A 20732-nucleotide genomic window follows, 5' to 3' on the forward strand; every position below is an offset into this window, starting at 1 on the left:
TACACTTTGGTTAATCATACTTAACTTTATCGTTTAGTGTATTAACTCACATTCAACCAACATTCTCCCCCTTTTTGATGATGACAAACCATACAAGTGATAAGGGACATTTTGCTATAAATACGCAAGTGTTAACAATCACTTGTATCCATCTTTCTCCCCCTTTTGTCGAAGCAAAAAGGTTAGCTCTCCCTAGAACTAAGCTCGCCCTTAGAACAAAACTCCCCCTTAAATTGTGCACGTTGGAAAAACATATATTAAAACATAACAAGCACACATTTTATTCAAAGCAATCATGAAACATAGTAATGCATATATGAAAATATGCATGGAGGGTACAATAATTGAAAGCAGCTCTATTAAGCATGGGTGATGATGCATTTAGTTCCTTAGGGAAATGTGAGGTTCAGTGCGTTGAGATGCTTGAACAGAAGCGTCAAGCGACGACCATAAGGATAGGATTGTGAAGGATCTTGTTTAAGATCTTGCATCCTGGAAGCCATTATGTAGGCAAGATTTACTTGTATGGACTTAGTTAAGCACCACATGAGTCCAAGTTCAGTCATGGAAACTTTATCATCATCTTCTTTTCTGAAGAAGATGTTGTGACTTATGATAATTGTGGTAAAAAATGGCACAAGAGGCCGGAATGTCCCAATTTGAACAATGATCATGTTAAGAAATTAGAGAAAGCAGCGGGTACTGCTAGGGGTCGCAACTACTTGATGACGAATGAAGAAGCCAAACAATCCAATGAAGTCGTCTTAGGTACTTTCATGGTTAACTCTAGTCCAGCACGTATACTTTTTGATAGTGGTGCTAACTTGTCGTTTGTGTCTCCAAGATTTATGCCTAAGTTGAATAAACCGCTAGCTAAGTTAAGTCATCCGGTAGAAGTCGAAATAGCGGATGGTAAAACGGTGCAAGGGGTTGATGTTTGTAAAAATTGTAATGTTGTGTTTGGTACCGAAACTTTTGAAATCGATCTCATTCCGATGACTTTGGGTGACTTTGATATTGTTGTTAATATGGATTGGCTCGGTCGTAATAGAGTCGATATTACATGCCATGATAAATTCATCCGTGTGAAGACCCCAAGTGGGGGAGAGTTAATTATTCATGGCGATAAGCGAAGAAGACTTGTGCCGATATGCACTTTTGCACGGGCACATCGTTTCCTTGTTAGTGGTGGCATGGCTTTTCTAGCTCATATTGTTGATACTCGTGATGAGCCACCACCCATTCGTGAAATTTCGGTGGTAAATGAATTTGAAGTCGTTTTTCCGGATGAGTTACCGGGTGTTCCGGCCGAAAGACAAGTTGAATTTCGCATTGAGTTGGTTCCGGGGCTACCCGCATTGCTAAAACTCCTTATCGTTTAGCACCGACGGAAATGCAAGAGTTGTTAAATCAAACCCCAAGAGTTGCTTGGAAAGGGTTTTATTCGCCCGAGCTCCTCACCATGGGATGCTCCGATTTTATTTGTGAAGAAGAAGGATGGTAGTATGCGGATGTGCATCGACTATCGGGAGTTGAACAAAGTGACGATCAAGAATCGTTATCCATTACCTCGGATTGACGATTTGTTTGACCAACTCCAAGGTGCAACGTATTTTTCTAAGATTGACTTACGGTCCGGCTATCACCAAGTGCGGGTCCGTGAGGAAGATATAGAGAAGACGGCTTTTCGAACTCGTTATGGGCATTTTGAGTTTGTAGTTATGCCTTTTGGTCTTACGAATGCACCGGCGGCATTCATGGATCTTATGAACCGTGTGTGCAAACCTATGTTGGACTAGTCGGTAATTGTGTTCATTGACGAAATACTTGTTTATTCTAATAGTATGAAGGAACATGAGCACCATTTGCGCGAAGTATTGAAGAGGTTGCGGAAGGAGAAGTTGTATGCAAAATTCACCAAATGTGAATTTTGGCTAAGGGAAGTTCAATTCCTTGGCCATATTGTGAATAAAGAAGGTATCCAAGTAGATCCGGGGAAGATTGAGACGGTGAAGAGTTGGGGGAAACCGACTACGCCTACGGAAATTCGAAGTTTTCTCGGATTGGCCGGTTATTATCGTCGGTTTATCCAAGACTTTTCTAAAATTGCTTCTCCTTTGACGAAGTTAACAAGGAAGAACGTGAGGTTTAATTGGGAAAACGAGCAAGAAATTGCTTTCCAATTGTTGAAGGAGAAATTGTGTCAAGCTCCGGTGTTGGTATTACCGGAAGGAATTGAAGAAATGACGGTTTATTGTGATGCTTCATTAAATGGAATCGGGTGTGTTCTAATGCAAAGAGGTAAAGTCATCACTTACGCCTCTCGAAAATTAAAGGAACATGAAAAGAGATACCCGACTCATGATCTTGAATTGGCGGCGGTGGTACATGCATTGAAAATTTGGCGCCACTACTTGTATGGTGTCAAGTGTACGATTTATTCGGATCATAAGAGTTTGAAACACCTCTTTAACCAACGAGATTTGAATTATCGTCAACGTAGGTGGATGGATGTGGTAAAGGATTATGATTGCGAAATACTTTATCATCCGGGTTAGGCGAATGTGTTCGCGGATGCGTTAAGTCGAAAGAGTCAACATCCGGCAATACGAGTAGGGTCGTTACGCATGATCATTACTAACGATTTTCTTGTAAAGCTTGGTGAGATTCAAATAGAAGCGTATGTTCAAAACAAGCATGAAGAGCGGATTGTGAGGCAAACGGAGTCTATTAGTTTAGGCCTGCATGGTTTGTTGTCTTTTCAAGGAAGAGTGTGGGTGCCTAAGATGGGTGGTTACCGACAAGTGCTCCTTGATGAAGCACATAAGTCAAAGTATTCCATTCATCCGGGTGCAATGAAGATGTACTATGATTTGAAGAAAGAGTATTGGTGGCCCGGTATGAAACGTGATGTTGTTAAGTATGTTGAACAATGCGTCACGTGTTTGCAAGTCAAAGCCGAACACCAAAAGCAGTACGGTAAATTACAACCATTGGAAGTCCCGAAATGGAAATGGAAGCACATTACCATGGACTTCATTACCAAGTTACCAAAGACGGCGAGAACCTAATATGATACGATTTGGGTGATAGTTGATAGATTGACGAAGAGTGCTTTGTTTCTTCCCATTTAGGAAACGATATCTGAAATGTCACGTTCATATTGATTATAAACGTTCCATATTAATTGATTTCGTCGCGAGGTTTTGACCTCTATATGAGACGTTTTTCAAAGACTGCATCCATTTTTAAAACAACCATAACCTTTATTTTATCGATAAAGGTTTAAAAAGCATTACGTAGATTATCAAATAATGATAATCTAAAATATACCGTTTACACACGACAATTACATAATGGTTTACAATAAGAATATATTACATCAAAATAAGTTTCTTGAATGCAGTTTTTACATAATATCATACAAGCATGGACTCCAAATCTTGTCCTTATTTTAGTATGCAACAGCGGAAGCTCTTAATAATCACCTGAGAATAAACATGCTTAAAACGTCAACAAAAATGTTGGTGAGTTATAGGTTTAACCTATATATTATCAAATCATAGTAATAGACCACAAGATTTCATATTTCAATATACATCCCATACGTAGAGATAAAAATCATTCATATGGTGAACACCTGGTAACCGACATTAACAAGATGCATATAGAATATCCCCATCATTCCGGGACACCCATCGAACATGATAAAATCGAAGTACTAAAGCATTCCAAATTCCAGAATGGGGCTTGTTGGGCCCGATAGATCTATCTTTAGGATTCGCGTCAATTTGGGGGTCTGTTCCCAAATTCTTAGGCTACAAAGCTAAAAGGGGCATAATCGGCTTCGATCATTCACCCATATAATGTAGTTTCATTTACTTGTGTCTATTTGGTAAAACATTTATAAAATTGCATGTATTCTCATCCCAAAATATTAGATTTTAAAAGTGGTACTATAACTCACTTTCACAGATTTTTACTTCGTCGGGAAGTAAGACTTGGCCACTGGTCGATTCACGAACCTATAACAAATATGTACATATATATCAAAATATGTTCAAAATATATTTACAACATTTTTAATACGTTTTAATGTTTTAAGTTTATTAAGTCAGCTGTCCTCGTTAGTAACCAACAACTAGTTGTCCATAGTTAGATGTACAGAAATAAATTAATATATATTATCTTGACCCAATCCACGACCCAGTGTATACACGTCTTAGGCTAGATCACAACTCAAAGTATATATGTTTTTGTAATCAACCTCAACCCTGTATAGCTAACTCCATCATTACTGCATATAGAGTGTCTATGGTTGTTCCAAATAATATATATATATATATATATATATATATATATATATATATATATATATATATATATATATATATATATATATATATATATATATATATATATATATATATGGGTCGATATGATATGTCAAAACATTTGCATACGTGTCTATGGTATCCCAAGATTACATAATATATTAGAATACATGTATAATACAATATAAGTTAGCTAGGATATGATTAATATAGATTTGTTACAATATTTCCCGTGGCTACAACAATCAAAAAATATCCAATTTTGTTTTACCCATAACTTCTTCGTTTTAAATCCGATTTGAGTGAATCAAATTGCTATGGTTTCATATTGAACTCTATTTTATGAATCTAAACAGAAAAAGTATAGGTTTATAGTCGGAAATATAAGTTACAAGTCGTTTTTGTAAGAGGTAGTCATTTCAATCGAAAGAACGACGTCTTGATGACCATTTTGAAAAACATACTTCCACTTTGAGTTTAACCATGATTTTTGGATATAGTTTCATGTTAATAAGAAAAATCATTTTCCCATAAGAACAACTTTTAAATCAAAGTTTATCATAGTTTTTAATTATCAAACCCAAAACAGCCCACGGTGTTACTACGACGGCGTATATCCGGTTTTACGGTGTTTTTCGTGTTTTCCGATTTTAAATCATTAAGTTAGAATATCATATAGATATAGAACATGTGTTTAGTTGATTTTAAAAGTCAAGTTAGAAAGATTAACTTTTGTTTGCGAACAAGTTTAGAATTAACTAAACTATGTTCTAGTGATTTCAAGTTTAAACCTTCGAATAAGGTAGTTTTATATATATGAATTGAATGATGTTATGAACATCATTACTACCTCATATTTTGTGGATAAACCTACTAGAAATGAGAAAAATATATCTAGCTTCAAAGGATCCTTGGATGGCTTGAAAGTTCTTGAAGCAGAATCATGACACGAAAACAAGTTCAAGTAAGATTTCCACTCGAAATAAGATTGTTATAGTTATAGAAATTGAATTAAAGTTTGAATATGAGTATTACCTTGTATTAGAAAGATATCTTACTGTAAATAATAAAGATTTTTTGAGGTTGGATGATCACTTTACAAGATTAGAAGTAAGCTAGCAAACTTGGAAGTATTCTTGATTTTATGAAACTAGAACTTATAGAATTTATGAAGAACACTTAGAACTTGAAGATAGAACTTGAGAGAGATCAATTAGATGAAGAAAATTGAAGAATGAAAGTATTTGTAGGTGTTTTTGGTTGTTGGTATATGGATTAGATATAAAGGATGTGTAATTTTGTTTACTTGTAAATAAGTCATGAATGATTACTAATATTTTTGTAATTTTATGAGATATTTCATGCTAGTTGCCAAATGATGGTTCCCACATGTGTTAGGTGACTCACGTGGGCTGCTAAGAGCTGATCATTGGAGTGTATATACTAATAGTACATACATCTAAAAGCTGTGTATTGTACGAGTACGAATACGGGTGCATACGAGTAGAATTGTTGATGAAACTGAACAAGGATGTAATTGTAAGAATTTTTTTAAGTAGAAGTATTTTGATAAGTGTCTTGAAGTCTTTCAAAAGTGTATGAATAAATATTAAAACACTACATGTACATACATTTTAACTGAGTCGTTAAATCATCGTTAGTCGTTACATGTAAATGTTGTTTTGAAGCCTTTAGGTTAACGATCCTGTTAAGTGTTGTTAACTCATTGTTTATTATATCAAATGAGATGTTAAATTATTATATTATCATGATATTATGATGTATTAATATATCTTAATATGATATATATACAATTAAATGTCGTTACAACGATAATCGTTACATATATGCCTCGTTTCGAAATCCTTAAGTTAGTAGTCTTGTTTTTACATATGTAGTTCATTGTTAATATACTTAATGATATGTTTACTTATCATAATACCATGTTAACTATATATATATATCCATATATATAACATCATATAGTTTTTACAAGTTTTAACGTTCGTGAATCACCGGTCAACTTGGGTGGTCAATTGTCTATATGAAATCTATTTCACTTAATCAAGTCTTAACAAGTTTGATTGCTTAACATGTTGGAAACACTTAATCATGTAAATAATAATTTCATTTAATATATATAAACATGGAAAAGTTCGGGTCACTACAGTACCTACCCGTTAAATAAATTTCGTCCCGAAATTTTAAGCATTTGGAGGTGTTGACATATCTTCTGGAAATAAGTGCGAGTACTTTTTCTTCATCTGATCTTCTCATTCCTAGGTGAACTCGGGTCCTCTACGAGCATTCCATCGAACCTTAACAATTGGTATCTTGTTTTGCTTAAGTCTTTTAACCTCACGATCCATTATTTCGACGGGTTCTTCGACGAATTAAAGTTTTTCGTTGATTTGGATTTCGTCTAACGGAATAGTGAGATCTTCTTTAGCAAAACATTTCTTCAAATTTGAGACGTGAAAAGTGTTATGTACAGCCGCGAGTTGTTGTGGTAATTTAAGTCGGTAAGCTACTGGTCCGACGCGATCAATAACCTTGAATGGTCCAATATATCTTGGGTTTAATTTCCATCATTTACCAAATCGAACAACACCTTTCCAAGGTGAAACTTTAAGCATGACCATCTCTCCGATTTCAAATTCAATATCTTTTCTTTTAATGTCGGCGTAGCTCTTTTGTCTACTTTGGGAGGTTTTCAACCGTTGTTGAATTTGGATGATCTTCTCGGTAGTTTCTTGTATTATCTCCGGACCCGTAACCTGTCTATCCCCCATTTCACTCCAACAAATCGGAGACCTGCACTTTCTACCATAAAGTGCTTCAAACGGTGCCATCTCAATGCTTGAATGGTAGCTGTTGTTGTAGGAAAATTCTGCTAATGGTAGATGTCGATCCCAACTGTTTCCGAAATCAATAACACATGCTCGTAGCATGTCTTCAAGCGTTTGTATCATCCTTTTGCTCTGCCCATTAGTTTGTGGATGATAGGCAGTACTCATGTCTAGACGAGTTCCTAATGCTTGCTGTAATGTCTGCCAGAATCTTGAAATAAATCTGCCATCCCTATCAGAGATAATAGAGATTGGTATTCCATGTCTGGAGACGACTTCCTTTAAATACAGTCGTGATAACTTCTCCATCTTGTCATCTTCTCTTATTGGCAGGAAGTGTGCTGATTTGGTGAGACGATCAACTATTACCCAAATAGTATCAAAACCACTTGCAGTCCTTGGCAATTTAGTGATGAAATCCATGGTAATGTTTTCCCATTTCCATTCCGGGATTTCGGGTTATTGAAGTAGACCTTATGGTTTCTGATGCTCAGCTTTGACCTTAGAACATGTCAAACATTCTCCTACATATTTAGCAACATCGGCTTTCATACCTGGCCACCAAAAATGTTTCTTAAGATCCTTGTACATCTTTCCCTTTCCAGGATGTATTGAGTATCTGGTTTTATGAGCTTCTCTAAGTACCATTTCTCTCATATCTCCAAATTTTGGTACCCAAATTCTTTCAGCCCTATACCGGGTTCCATTTTCCCGAATATTAAGATGCTTCTCCGATCCTTTGGGTATTTCATCCCTTAAGTTTCCCTCTTTTAAAACTCCTTGTTGCGCCTCCTTTATTTGAGTAGTAAGGTTAGTGTGAATCATTATATTCATAGCTTTTACTCGAACAGGTTCTCTGTCCTTTATGCTTAAGGAGTCGGCTACCACATTTGCCTTCCCCGGGTAGTAACGAATCTCAAAGTCATAATCATTCAACAATTCAATCCATCTGCGCTGCCTCATGTTCAGTTGTTTCTGATTAAATATGTGTTGAAGACTTTTGTGGTCGGTATATATAATACTTTTGACCCCATATAAGTAGTGCCTCCAAGTCTTTAATGCAAAAACAACCGCGCCTAATTCTAAATCATGCGTCGTATAATTCTGCTCGTGAATCTTCAATTGTCTAGATACATAAGCAATTACTTTCGTTTGTTGCATTAATACACAACCGAGACCTTGCTTTGAGGCGTCACAATATATCACAAAATCATCATTCCCTTCAGGTAATGACAATATATGTGCCGTAGTTAACTTTTTCTTCAATAATTGAAACGCTTTTTCTTGTTCATCCTTCCATTCAAATTTCCTCCCTTTATGCGTTAATGCAGTCAAGGGTTTTGCTATTTTGGAAAAATCTTGGATGAATCTCCTGTAATAACCAGTTAGTCCTAAAAATTGTCGTATGTGTTTCGGAGTTTTTGGGGTTTCCCACTTTTCAACGGTTTCAATCTTTGCTGGATCTACTTGGATACCTTCTTTGTTCACTATATGACCGAGGAATTGAACTTCTTCCAACCAAAATGCACACTTTGAAAACTTAGCATACAGTTTTTCTTTTCTTAACAACTCTAGCACTTTTCTCAAATGTTCTTCATGCTCTTGGTCATTCTTTGAGTAAATAAGTATGTCATCGATGAAAACAATGACAAACTTGTCAAGGTATGGTCCACACACTCGATTCATGAGGTCCATGAACACAGCTGGTGCATTAGTCAACCTAAACGGCATAACCATAAACTCGTAATGACCGTAACGCGTCCTAAAAGCAGTCTTTGGAATATATTCCTCTTTCACCCGCATTTGATGATACCCAGAACGTAAATCAATCATCGAATAAACCGACGAGCCTTGTAGTTGATCAAATAAGTCATCGATTCTCAGTAGTGGGTAACGGTTCTTGATGGTAAGTTTGTTCAACTCTCGATAGTCGATACACAACCTAAATGTACCATCTTTATTCTTGACAAACAAAACAGGAGCTCCCCATGGTGATGTGCTTGGTCGAATGAAACCACGCTCTAAAAGTTCCTGTAACTGACTTTGTAATTCTTTCATTTCACTGGGTGCGAGTCTGTATGGAGCACGAGCTATTGGTGCAGCTCCTGGTACAAGGTCTATTTTAAATTCAACGGAACGATGTGGGGGTAATCCCTGTAATTCTTTCGGAAATACATCGGGAAATTCTTTTGCGACAGGAACATCACTGATGTTCTTTTCTTCAGGTTTAACTTCCTTGATGTGTGCTAGAATGAGGTAACAACCTTTTCTTATTAGTTTCTGCGCCTTCAAACTACTAATAAGATTTAATTTCGCATTGTTCTTCTCTCCGTACACCATTAAAGGTTTTCCCTTTTCACGCATAATGTGAATCGCATTTTTGTAACAAACGACCTCTGCTCTCACCTTTTTCAACCAGTCCATACCAATTATTACATCAAAACTCCCTAACTCGACTGGTATTAAATCAATTTTAAATGTTTCATCCCCCAGTTTAATTTCTCTATCCCGACATATATTATCTGCTGAAATTAATTTACCGTTTGCTAATTCGAGTAAAAATTTACTATCCAAAGGCGTCAATGGGCAACCTAACTTAGCACAAAAATCTCTACTCATATAGCTTCTATCCGCACCCGAATCAAATAAAACATAAGCAGATTTATTATCAATAAGAAACGTACCCGTAACAAGCTCCGGGTCTTCCTTCGCTTCTGCCATATTAATATTGAAAACTCTTCCAGGGCCCTGCCCATTAGTATTGCCTGATTCGGGCAATTACTTCTAATATGGCCCGATTTTCCACATCCATAACAAACAAAGGCGGCATTACTTGTTTCGCCACTATTTGTTCCTTTAGTTCTGTTAAACTTTGGTCCGTAGACCTCACACTTTTTCGCACCATGGCCAGTTCTTTTACAATTGGTGCAAAATGTCGTACAGAACCCATTCTGGTGGTACTCTTCACACCTTTGGCATTTTTAGTTTTTGTTGTCGTTGTTGTTATTGAGGTTGTTGTTAGGATTGTTATTGTTGTTGGAACGGTTGTTGTAGTTGTTGTTGTTGTTGGGACGTTTGTTGTTGTTATTGTTGGAATTGCGGTTATTGTTTTGATTGTTGTTGCGGTTGTGGTTGTAATTGTTGTTGTTGTTGTATTGGTGACCCTTGTCACTGGTTTCTTCCCACTTTCTCTTGAGTTGTTTCGTGTTGGCTTCTTCAGCCGCCTGCTCTTTAATTCTTTCCTCAATCTGATTTATGATTTTATGAGCCATTCGACTTGCCTTTTGTATGGAAGCGGGCTCATGTGAACTCACATCTTCTTGAATCCTTACTGGTAACCCTTTTATAAACGCGTTGATCTTCTCTTCTTCATCTTCGAACATTCCTGGACATAATAGGCACAACTCTGTGAATCGTCGTTCATATGTGGTAATGTCGAACCCTTATGTTCGTAACTCTCTAAGCTCTACCTTGAGCTTATTGACTTCGTTTCTAGGACGGTACTGCTCGTTCATCAATTGCTTGAATGCCGACCACGGTAGTGCGTAAGTAGCATTTTGTCCTACTTGTTCAAGATAGGTGTTCCACCACGTTAACGCAGTACCTGTGAAGGTATACGTAGCGTACTTAACTTTATCCTCTTCAGTACACTTACTTATGGCAAACACCAATTCGACTTTCTCGGTCCACCGTTTCAATCCAATTGGTCCTTCAGTTCCATCAAATTCCAAAGGTTTGCAGGCAGTGAATTCTTTGTAGGAGCATCCTACACGATTTCTTGTGGAATTAGTTCCACTGCTAGATCCAGAGTTATTGTTATTTTGCATCGCAGCATGTACTGCGGCTATGTTTGCTGCAAGGAAAACACGGAAGTCTTCCTCGCTCATGTTCAAATTCTGACGAGTCGCCGGTGCCATTTCCTTCAAAAATAGCCAAAAGAATTGAGTTAATCATATAGAATTTAAGAGTAGTCAATAGTATCTCGTATCATTATATGAACTTATTTATAAAAGCTTTTTCTTCATTTTAGCATTTTATAATTTTAATTCGGGTAGTACCTACCCGTTAAGTTTATACTTACTAGCTACTACACAACTCAACTACTACGCTTCTATATGAAAAACTTATTACAATAATATTTCGCGTTCAAACCTTTATACAATATTTTACAAACTTACAATACCACTATTATACATATAGGATGAAATATAGCACATAATATCTTTGCTACTCAGCAGCTATAAAGGCAATTCTAGTTAATACGCAAGTTGTTCAACAAAAGAAATAAAGACACGTAATTCATAAGTCCAGAAACAAGTCATGCATTCAAGTTTTACTAAGACGACTTCCCATCCTTTGTCTTGTGGAAAGTAACCGTTATGACCATTGGCTAGGCAGCATGTTGTAATATTGTTAAAAGTACGAGGGTTTCGTAATGTCCAACAGCCTCGCAATAATCTAAAAACCTTGTTTCTCACCCCAACTACTGAATCCGTCACTTGTGGGAAGGTTTTATTTAAAAGTTGTAACCCGATATTCTTTTTCTCACTTTGGTAAGAAGCGAACATCACTAACCCGTAAGTATAACATGCTTCTTTATGTTGCATGTTAGAAGCTCTTTCTAACTCACGAAATCCTATGTTGGGATATGTTGAGTCAAAATAGGTTTTTAACCCGTAGCGTAAAATTGCATTTGGGTTCCCCGCATTTAACGCTTTAAAGAAAACACGGCGTAACTTACAGTCTCCCCAATGTGATATACCCCACCTATCAAAGGAAAGCCTTTTATAAACTAAGGCATTTCTGGAAAGTCTTTTAAATGTTTGACAAGTTAATTTCGCCATAACTAAATGTGCTGATGAATTCCGACCGACTCTAGACAAGATTTCCTCAATCATATCCTCTGGTAGGTCTTCTAAAATATTCGGTTGTCTACCCTTAAATTCCATTTTGTTTGTAAAATAGACAAGGATTAGATTCGTAAAAGATAATTAACAAACAATACAAGCAATTTTTACATAGAACATAAAAGTACAAGCACACTACAATACATATAATACACAACATGATTACAACCCTCTAATCTGAATCACTGGTTTTTTCTTCTTCGGACTTGGTTCGTTTTCCTAATTTTCTAGGGATATATGGTGCTCCTCTAATATGAGCCGTCGTTTTCCACAATGGTTTAGAAAAACCTGGTGGTTTAGAGGTTCCCGGGTTATTGTTACAATTTAGGAAATACGAACGTTGCCGATACATATAAAGTTCATCGGGGTTGGAATCAGGTTTCTCTATTTTTATACATTTTCCCTTATTATTTTCTTTTGCGTTATTAAATTGGGTCAAGGTAATTTCTATAACATCATCGGAATCCTCATCGGGATCCGATTCATTGGAAAATTGGTAATCTTCCCAATATTTTGCTTCCTCGGCGGAAACACCATTGACCATTTTTTACTTTGGTCCGTTGGTTGATGATTTTCTTTTATTTAATCGATTTACTATAGGTATCAATATTTCTTCCTCCGGAACCTCTTCTTCTTCCGGTTCCTCCTCTTCCGGTTCCTCCTCTTCTGATTCCTCTTCTTTCGGTTCCTCTTCTTCCGGTTCCTCTTCTGGAATTTGTGAATCTTCCCAAATTATATTCGACTCTTCATTATTATTAGGTGAGTCGATGAGATTTGTACTAGTGGTAGACATCTATCACACAATATCAAACACATTAAGAGATTAATATATCACATAATATTTACATGTTAATAATATATAGTTTCCAACAAAAGTGTTAAGCAATCGTTTTTATAGAAAACACGGTCGAAGTCCAGACTCACTAATGTTTCCTAACAAACTCGATAAGACACACTAATGCAAATTTTTGGTTCTCTAAGACCAACGCTCGGATACCAACTGAAATGTCCTGTTCATATTGATTATAAACGTTCCATATTAATTGATTTCGTCGCGAGGTTTTGACCTCTATATGAGACGTTTTTCAAAGACTGCATTCATTTTTAAAACAACCATAACATTTATTTTATCGATAAAGGTTTAAAAAGCATTACGTAGATTATCAAATAATGATAATCTAAAATATACCATTTACACACGACCATTACATAATGGTTTACAATAAGAATATATTACATCAAAATAAGTTTCTTGAATGCAGTTTTTACATAATATCATATAAGCATGGCATCCAAATCTTGTCCTTATTTTAGTATGCAACAGCGAAAGCTCTTAATAATCACCTGAGAATAAACATGCTTAAAACGTCAACAAAAATGTTGGTGAGTTATAGGTTTAACCTATATATTATCAAATCATGGTAATAGATCACAAGATTTCATATTTCAATATACATCCCATACATAGAGATAAAAATCATTCATATGGTGAACACCTGGTAACCGACATTAACAAGATGCATATAGAATATCCCCATCATTCCGGGACACCCATCAGACATGATAAAATCGAAGTACTAAAGCATTCCAAATTCCAGAATGGGGCTTGTTGGGCCCGATAGATCTATCTTTAGGATTCACGTCAATTTGGGGGTCTGTTCCCAAATTCTTAGGCTATCAAGCTAAAATGGGCATATTCGGCTTCGATCATTCACCCATATAATCTAGTTTCATTTACTTGTGTCTATTTCATAAAACATTTATAAAATTGCATGTATTCTCATCCCAAAATATTAGATTTTAAAAGTGGGACTATAACTCACTTTCACATATTTTTACTTCGTCGGGAAGTAAGACTTGGCCACTGGTCGATTCACGAACCTATAACAAATTTGTACATATATATCAAAGTATGTTCAAAATATATTTACAACATTTTTAATACATTTTAATGTTTTAAATTTATTAAGTCAGCTGTCCTCGTTAGTAACCTACAACTAGTTGTCCATAGTTAGATGTACAGAAATAAATTGATATATATTATCTTGACCCAATCCACGACTCAGTGTATACACGTCTCAGGCTAGATCACAACTCAAAGTATATATATTTTTAGAATCAACCTCAACCCTGTATAGCTAACTCCATCATTACTGCATATAGAGTGTCTATGGTTGTTCCAAATAATATATATAGATGGGTCGATATGATATGTCAAAATATTTGCATACGTGTCTATGGTATCTCAAGATTACATAATATATTAGAATACATGTATAATACAATATAAGTTAGCTAGGATATGATTAATATAGATTTGTTACAATATTTCCCGTAGCTACAACAATAAAAAAATATCCAATCTTGTTTTACCCATAACTTCTTCGTTTTAAATCCGTTTTAAGTGAATCAAATTGCTATGGTTTCATATTGAACTCTATTTTATGAATCTAAACAGAAAAATTATAAGTTTATAGTCGGAAATTTAAGTTACAAGTCATTTTTGTAAGAGGTAGTCATTTCAGTCGAAAGAACGACGTCTTGATGACCATTTCGAAAAACATACTTCCACTTTGAGTTTAACCATGATTTTTGGATATAGTTTCATGTTCATAAGAAAAATTATTTTCCCAGAAGAACAACTTTTAAATCAAATTTTGTCATAGTTTTTAATTATCAAACCCAAAACAGCCCGCGATGTTACTACGACGGCGTATATCCGGTTTTACGTTGTTTTTCGTGTTTTATGGTTTTAAGTCATTAAGTTAGCATATCATATAGATATAGAACATGTGTTTAGTTGATTTTAAAAGTCAAGTTAGAAAGATTAACTTTTGTTTGCGAACAAGTTTAGAATTAACTAAACTATGTTCTAGTGATTTCAAGTTTAAACCTTCGAATAAGGTAGTTTTATATATATGAATCGAATGATGTTATGAACATCATTACTACCTCAGGTTTTGTGGATAAACCTACTAGAAATAAGGAAAAATAGATCTAGCTTCAAAGGATCCTTGGATGGCTTGAAAGTTCTTGAAGCAGAATCATGACACGAAAACAAGTTCAAGTAAGATTTCCACTCGAAATAAGATTGTTATAGTTATAGAAATTGAATCAAAGTTTGAATGTGAGTATTACCTTGTATTAGAAAGATATCTTACTGTAAATAAGAAAGATTTCTTGAGGTTGATGATCACTTTACAAGATTGGAAGTAAACTAGCAAACTTGAAAGTATTCTTGATTTTATGAAACTAGAACTTATAGAATTTATGAAGAACACTTAGAACTTGAAGATAGAGCTTTAGAGAGATCAATTAATGAATAAAATTGAAGAATGAAAGTGTTTTTATGTGTTTTTGGTCGTTGGTATATGGATTAGATATAAAGGATGCGTAATTTTGTTTACTTGTAAATAAGTCAAGAATGATTACTAATATTTTTGTAATTTTATGAGATATTTCATGCTAATTGCCAAATAATGGTTCCCACATGTGTTAGGTGACTCACATGGTCTGCTAAGAGCTGATCATTGGAGTGTATATACTAATAGTACATACATCTAAAAGCTGTGTATTGTACGAGTACGAATACGGGTGCATACGAGTAGAATTGTTGATGAAACTGAACAATGATGTAATTGTAAGCATTTTTGTTAAGTAGAAGTATTTTGATAAGTGTCTTGAAGTCTTTCAAAAGTGTATGAATACATATTAAAACACTACATGTACATACATTTTAACTGAGTCGTTAAATCATCGTTAGTCGTTACATGTAAATGTTGTTTTGAAGCCTTTAGATTAACGATCCTGTTAAGTGTTGTTAACCCATTGTTTATTATATCAAATTAGATGTTAAATTATTACATTATCATGATATTATGATGTATTAATATATCTTAATATGATATAAATACAATTAAATGTCTTTACAACGATAATCGTTACATATATGCCTCGTTTCGAAATCCTTAAGTTAGTAGTCTTGTTTTTACATATGTAGTTCATTGTTAATATACTTAATGATATGTTTACTTATCATAATACCATGTTAACTATATATATATATCCATATATATAACATCATATTGTTTTTACAAGTTTTAACGTTCGCAAATCACCAGTCAACTTGGGTGGTCAATTGTCTATATGAAATCTATTTCACTTAATCAAGTCTTAACAAGTTTGATTGCTTAACATGTTGGAAACACTTAATCATGTAAATAATGATTCATTTAATATATATAAACATGAAAAAGTTCGGGTCACTACAATATCGTCGGAGACTTTGTCCAAGTTGTTTATCAAGGAGGTGATATCGAGGCATGGGGTTCCTATATCTATTGTTTTGGATCAAGATACTCGTTTCACGTCTCAGTTTTGGAATAAGTTTCATGAAGATATGGGTACTCAATTGAAAATGAGTACGGCGTATCATCCTCAAACGGACGGTCAAACCGAGCGTACGAACCAAACGTTGGAGGATATGTTAAGGGCGTGTGTTATTGATTTCGACGGTAGTTGGGATGAGCACTTACCATTGGTGGAATTCTCGTACAATAATAGTTATCACACTAGTATTGGAATTCCACCTTATGAGATGCTTTATGGGCGTAGGTGTCGAACTCCTATTTGTTGGGGTGAAGTGGGGCAACGAGAAATCGGAAGTACAGATTTGGTCCTAGAGACGAATAGTAAAATTGGGATGATTCTGTAGTGACCCGAACTTTTCCATGTTTATATATATTAATTGAGATTGATATTTACATGATTAAATGTTTCCAACATGTTAAGCAATCAAACTTGTTAAGACTTGATTAATTGAAATATGTTTCATATAGAAAATTGACCACCCAAGTTGACCGGCGATTCACGAACATTAAAACTTGTAAAAACGACATGACGATATATATATGGATATACATATGGTTAACATTAGATTATGATAAGTAAGTATATCTCCATAAGTATATTAACAATGAGTTATATACATATAAACAAGACTACTAACTTAAGGATTTCGAAACGAGACATATATGTAACGATTATCGTTGTAACGACATTTAAATGTATATATATCATATTAAGATATATTAATATATCATAATATCATGATAATATAATAATTTAACATCTCATTAGATATAATAAACAATGGGTTAACAACATTAATTGAGATCGTTAACTTAAAGGTTTCAAAACAACACTTACATGTAACGACTAACGATGACTTAACGACTCAGTTAAAATGTATATACATGTAGTGTATTTAGATGTATTAAAATACTTTTGGAAGACTTGAAGACATATATCAAAACACTCATACTTAGCGAAAATGGTTACAGTTACTTTCCCATTCTTTTCTTTCATCAAGAATTCTAGTCGTATTCTTACCCGTATTATACACAGCTTCAAAACATACTTACTATGGGTATATACCAATAGGAACTAGCATGGGATTCCACTCTTGATTATGTCATGTATGACTAATCAATTTTAACTTCTACCATGAGCTAGTCAACTAACTAGAACTCCTTTTAACCCCACTCACCACTCACCAATTACCACTCATCATTCACTCCATTTCACTTCCAATTCTCTTTCTAATTCTCTCTCAACACACACACACTATTATGAATGTATTTTTCCAGTAGTTAATCATCATCTTCATCAAAAATCACTTCAAGAATCAAGCTATAATCATCATAGGAAGAACACTTCAAGAACACTTCAAAAATCCCTTCAAGTTTACTAATTTACTTCCAAGCTTTCTAATCCATTCCAAGTAATCATCTAAGATCAAGAAACCTTTGTTATATACAGTAGGTTATCTTTCTTATTCAAGATAATATTCATATTTAAACTTTGATTCAATTTCTATAACTATAAACTATCTTAATTCGAGTAAAAATCTTACTTGAACTTGTTTTTGTATCATGATCCTACTTCAAGAACTTTCAAGCCATCCAAGATCCTTTGAAGCTAGATCATTTCTTGTCACTTCCAGTAGGTTTACCTACTAAAATTGAGGTAGTAATGATGTTCATAACATCATTCGATTCATATATATAAAACTATCTTATTCGAAGGTTTAAACTCGTAATCACTAGAACATAGTTTAGTTAATTCTAAACTTGTTCGCAAACAAAAGTTAATCCTTCTAACTTGACTTTTAAAATTAACTAAACACATGTTCTATATCTATATGATATGCTAACTTAATGATTTAAAACCTGAAAACACGAAAAACACCGTAAAACCGGATTTAAGCCGTCGTAGTAACACCGCGGGCTGTTTTGGGTTAGTTAATTAAAAACTATGATAAACTTTGATTTAAAAGTTGTTATTCTGAGAAAATGATTTTTATTATGAACATGAAACTATATCCAAAAATTATGGTTAAACTCAAAGTGGAAGTATGTTTTCTAAAATGGTCATCTAGACGTCGTTCTTTCGACTGAAATGACTACCTTTACAAAAACGACTTGTAACTTATTTTTCTGACTATAAACCTATACTTTTTCTGTTTAGATTCATAAAATAGAGTTCAATATGAAACCATAGCAATTTGATTCACTCAAAACGGATTTAAAATGAAGAAGTTATGGGTAAAACAAGATTGGATAATTTTTCTCATTTTAGCTACGTGAAAATTGGTAACAAATCTATTCCAACCATAACTTAATCAACTTGTATTGTATATTATGTAATCTTGAGATACCATAGACACGTATACAAGGTTTCGACCTATCATGTCGACACATCTATATATATTTCGGAACAACCATAGACACTCTATATGTGAATGTTGGAGTTAGCTATACAGGGTTGAGGTTGATTCCAAAATATATATAGTTTGAGTTGTGATCAATACTGAGATACGTATACACTGGGTCGTGGATTGATTCAAGATAATATTTATCGATTTATTTCTGTACATCTAACTGTGGACAACTAGTTGTAGGTTACTAACGAGGACAGCTGACTTAATAAACTTAAAACATCAAAATATATTAAAAGTGTTGTAAATATATTTTGAACATACTTTAATATATATGTATATATTGTTATAGGTTCATGAATCAACAGTGGCCAAGTCTTACTTCTCGACGAAGTAAAAATCTGTGAAAATGAGTTATAGTCCTACTTTTAAAATCTAATATTTTTGGGATGAGAATACATGCAGGTTTTATAAATGATTTACAAAATAGACACAAGTACGTGAAACTACATTCTATGGTTGAATTATCGAAATCGAATATGCCCCTTTTTATTAAGTCTGGTAATCTAAGAATTAGGGAACAGACACCCTAATTGACGCGAATCCTAAAGATAGATCTATTGGGCCTAACAAACCCCATCCAAAGTACCGAATGCTTTAGTACTTCGAAATTTATATCATATCCGAAGGGTGTCCCGGAATGATGGGGATATTCTTATATATGCATCTTGTTAATGTTGGTTACCAGGTGTTCACCATATGAATGATTTTTATCTCTATGTATGGGATGTATATTGAAATATGAAATCTTGTGGTCTATTGTTACAATTTGATATATATAGGTTAAACCTATAACTCACCAATATTTTTGTTGACGTTTAAAGCATGTTTATTCTCAGGTGAATACTAAGAGCTTCCGCTGTTGCATACTAAAATAAGGACAAGATTTGGAGTCCATGTTTGTATGATACTGTGTAAAAACTGCATTCAAGAAACTGATTTCGATGTAACATATTTGTATTGTAAACCATTATGTAATGGTCGTGTGTAAACAGGATATTTTAGATTATCATTATTTGATAATCTACGTAAAGCTTTTTAAACCTTTATTTATGAAATAAAGGTTATGGTTTGTTTTAAAAATGAATGCAGTCTTTGAAAAACGTCTCATATAGAGGTCAAAACCTCGCAACGAAATCAATTAATATGGAACGTTTTTAATCAATAAGAACGGGACAATTTTAGTTGGTATCAGAGCGTTGGTCTTAGAGAACCAGAATTTTGCATTAGTGTGTCTTCTCGAGTTTGTTAGGATGCATTAGTGAGTCTGGACTTCGACCGTGTTTACTTGAAAAATGATTGCTTAACAAATTTTGTTGGAAACTATATATTTTTAACATGTGAATATTATGTGATATATTAATCTCTTAACGCGTTTGATATTATGTGATAGATGTCTACCTCTAGTACAAGTCCCATTGACTCACCTAATAATAATGAGGAGTCAAATGTAAATTGGAATGATTCGTGGACTGATTCACAAGTTCCCGAAGAGGAACCGGAAGAAGAGTCGGAACCAGAAGAAGAATCGGAACCGGAAGAAGAATCGGAACCGGATGAAGAAATAGAACCGGTGGGGGAAATAATAAAACGGTTAAGTAAAAGAAAATCCTCAACCAACCGACCAAGGTTAATTATGGTCAATGGTGTTTCCGCTAAGGAAGCAAAATATTGGGAGGATTACCAATTCTCCGATGAATCGGATTCTGACGAGAATTCCGATGATGTTATAGAAATTACCCCAACTGAATTTAAAAAGGCAAAAGAAAATAATAAGGGAAAGGGCATAAAAATAGAGAAATCTATTTCCAACCCCGATGAACTTTATATGTATCGTCAACCCCCGAAATCCTTAAGTTGTAAC

The sequence above is a fragment of the Rutidosis leptorrhynchoides genome, chromosome 3, assembly GCF_046630445.1.
Source record: "Rutidosis leptorrhynchoides isolate AG116_Rl617_1_P2 chromosome 3, CSIRO_AGI_Rlap_v1, whole genome shotgun sequence".
NCBI classification, from domain to species: domain Eukaryota; kingdom Viridiplantae; phylum Streptophyta; class Magnoliopsida; order Asterales; family Asteraceae; genus Rutidosis; species Rutidosis leptorrhynchoides.